The sequence below is a fragment of the Acipenser ruthenus genome, chromosome 34, assembly GCF_902713425.1.
Source record: "Acipenser ruthenus chromosome 34, fAciRut3.2 maternal haplotype, whole genome shotgun sequence".
NCBI lineage: Eukaryota > Metazoa > Chordata > Actinopteri > Acipenseriformes > Acipenseridae > Acipenser > Acipenser ruthenus.
The window spans coordinates 652,501-655,566 of NC_081222.1; the positions used below are offsets into that span (position 1 = coordinate 652,501).

At 49.7% G+C, this 3,066-nt stretch overlaps 1 pseudogene; it reads left to right on the forward strand.

Moving 5' to 3' along the window:
- Window positions 1-1,788, forward strand: part of LOC117402087 (deoxyhypusine synthase-like) — a 9,278-nt pseudogene extending 7,490 nt beyond the window's left edge.
- Window positions 1,789-3,066: the final 1,278 nt, after the last annotated feature.

The window sequence follows — 3,066 nt, forward strand, 5'->3', positions numbered from 1 at the left end:
CTGGTAAAGCATAGGGAAGCATTGTAAAGCACAGAGAGGTCTGGTAAAGCATAGGGAAGCATTGTAAAGCACAGAGAGGCATGGGAAAGCATAGGGAAGCATTGTAAAGCACAGGGAGGTCTGGTAAAGCATAGGGAAGCATTGTAAAGCACTGAGAGGTCTGGTAAAGCACAGGGAAGCATTGTAAAGCTCAGAGAGGTCTGGTAAAGCACAGGGAAGCATTGTAAAGCACAGAGAGGTCTGGTAAAGCATAGGGAAGCATTGTAAAGCACAGAGAGGTCTGGTAAAGCATAGGGAAGCATTGTAAAGCACAGAGAGGTCTGGTAAAGCATAGGGAAGCATTGTAAGCACAGAGAGGTCTGGTAAAGCATAGGGAAGCATTGTAAAGCACAGAGAGGTCTGGTAAAGCATAGGGAAGCATTGTAAAGCACAGAGAGGTCTGGTAAAGCATAGGGAAGCATTGTAAAGCACAGAGAGGTCTGGTAAAGCATAGGGAAGCATTGTAAAGCACAGAGAGGTCTGGTAAAGCATAGGGAAGCATTGTAAAGCACAGAGAGGTCTGGTAAAGCATAGGGAAGCATTGTAAAGCACAGAGAGGTCTGGTAAAGCATAGGGAAGCATTGTAAAGCACAGAGAGGTCTGGTAAAGCATAGGGAAGCATTGTAAAGCACAGAGAGGTCTGGTAAAGCATAGGGAAGCATTGTAAAGCTCTCTTTCTGTGTTTCAGGTCTATGCAGATGCTGCTCTGGTGTTCCCCCTGCTGGTTGCTGAGACATTCGCACGACATGCCGAAGCACTCACAGCACAGAACAAGAAGGACTGAGACCCTCCTCTCTCCCTCCCTCCCCTCCCCTCTCCTCTCTCCCACCCTCCCCTCCCCTCTCCTCTCTCCCACCTTCCCCTCCCCTCTCCTCTCTCCCTCCCTCCCCTCATCTCTCTCCTCCTTCCCTCACTCTATCCATCCCTCCCCTCTCCCTCGCTCACAGCACAGAACAAGAAGGACTGAGAACCTCCTCCCCCCCTCCCTCCCTCCCTCCCTCCCTCCCTCACAGGACTTGGGTTGTCTGTTGACTGAACCCCAGGCTTGGCAGACACTCTTGGGGGTACAGCGTTCCCGTGTCGGGGTGCGTGTCTGCACACACAGAGAGGCTGGCGCAGCACATGCTGCGTCCGTGAGCCGCGATGCTCAGTCTTAACTCCTAACCTGACTGAGCTTCACGCTTGCTTTAGCTGCTGATTGAAATACAATAAAGGCGAAAGAAAAGTGCATTGAATTCCTCCTTCTGTCTTTTCCTGTAATGATTTTGATTCTATAAAAAGGACTTCTGAAGAGCAGAGGGTTGAGATCAGAGAATCAAACAGAGTCTGTCACAGTAAGGAGCCGTCCAAACACGCGGCAGGCATGTTTCACATGTCAGTCAATCAATCTTTATTTTATATAGCGCCTTTCAGAGTGGACCACCATCGCTTTACAAGACAGAACACATGCAGCGTCACGCACGCACGCACGCACGCACGCACAGAGAGAGAGAGAGAGAGCCAACAGAGGTGCAGCGCCTTGTAGAATGAACTCGCGTTGCTTCATAAAGTGGAATGAAAGCTGCTGAATAATGTCACGTTAGCATATTGAATTGCACACCGCTTTGGAGTTTCCCAGATACTTCACGAGAAACTGACAAAAAAAAATGAAACACTACGGTACTGCTATTATGGCTTCCGGTTGACTTTTTGCGGTTTCATTGTGAGGTTTCATTGATTACATGATGTTAAATAAAAGATCTAAATTATGTTCATGTAGTTTTTATTTTATTATGGCTCAGTCCTAGGTGATGCAAAAGTTTTGTCAATATAATTATACTAGGGGCAGCAGAGACGCATTTTAATCGACCCGACGCGTCCTGGATACGAAGCGGCGCTGCTGCGTGTCGATGTGCCGGCGCGCTACCGCTCGGCTATCCTGCAGGCTGGATGCGAAGCCGCGGTGGTGGTCCGGGTGTAAGGCTGTGTGATTTATCTGAACACTTGAAAGCGATGTGTTTATTATTATTACTAGGATGATGATGAATCCCAGGATTGTTCTGCGGACTCGCAGAAGTATCTCTTTGCTTTATCCTTTCTGCTTCACAACCCCCGCGCCAGCGCAGTAAGACATCACCATGAAAAGCAAGCCTGTTTCTATAGCAGGCTGTTTAATCAAAAGAGATCTGGAGGATTTCTAAAAAAAAATAATGTATGGAGCCATTTCATAAAGGAAAAAAATAATAATAATGAGAGAAGGCGTTTCAATAAAACGTCATCGTAATCAAAGCCGCGCTGTGAACTCGAGACGCAGTGAAACACGTTAGAGGATGAGGAGAGAGCCGGATCCGCTGAGCCGCGAGTGCAGACCGGCAGACAGCAACGCCCTCCTCTCTGGACTGCTGTGGAGAGCCGGAGCGCGGCCACTCACCCGGCTTGTGTAGGGAGATTTAACAAACACAAGACAAAAAACAGCCGCAACATGAATTCAGGATGTGTGATTGTTCAAATTGAAAAGCTGTTCGGATGCAATTCCAAACGCGCCACCCGGGACATTGAAACGAGTTCAAAGCCGCTCTGGCGCTTGTCGGCGCGGTTGGCTTAGCGGACTGAGCACAGCTTCCCGTGCTTTGCCTGGAGCTGCAGTCCGCTCAGCCTCACCTCTCTGTCGCGGGTTCGAGTCCAGCATTCTGTTCCAATACCCGCGGCAGACAGGCGTGAGTTTCTCGGGCTTCGTTCTCTACCGCGTCGGCGTTTTGGGGTATCGTCGTTTTTAGGCGATACCCCAAAACAGTTCAAAGGGGTAGGTTCACTTAACATGACATAGCTAATTGTAAAAGCGGGGCCCTTTTACCTCTGGAAAGGAAAACCCCAAACCATCCCCAAGCGGCGTGTTCCGTAACCACGCCCTCAGGTGTGTCGCAGATGACCACGCCCCTCCCAAGTACACCTCCACAGATGACCACGCCCCTTCCCAAGTACACCTCCACAGATGACCACGCCCCTTACCAAGTACACCTCCACAGGTGACCACGCCCCTCCCAAGTA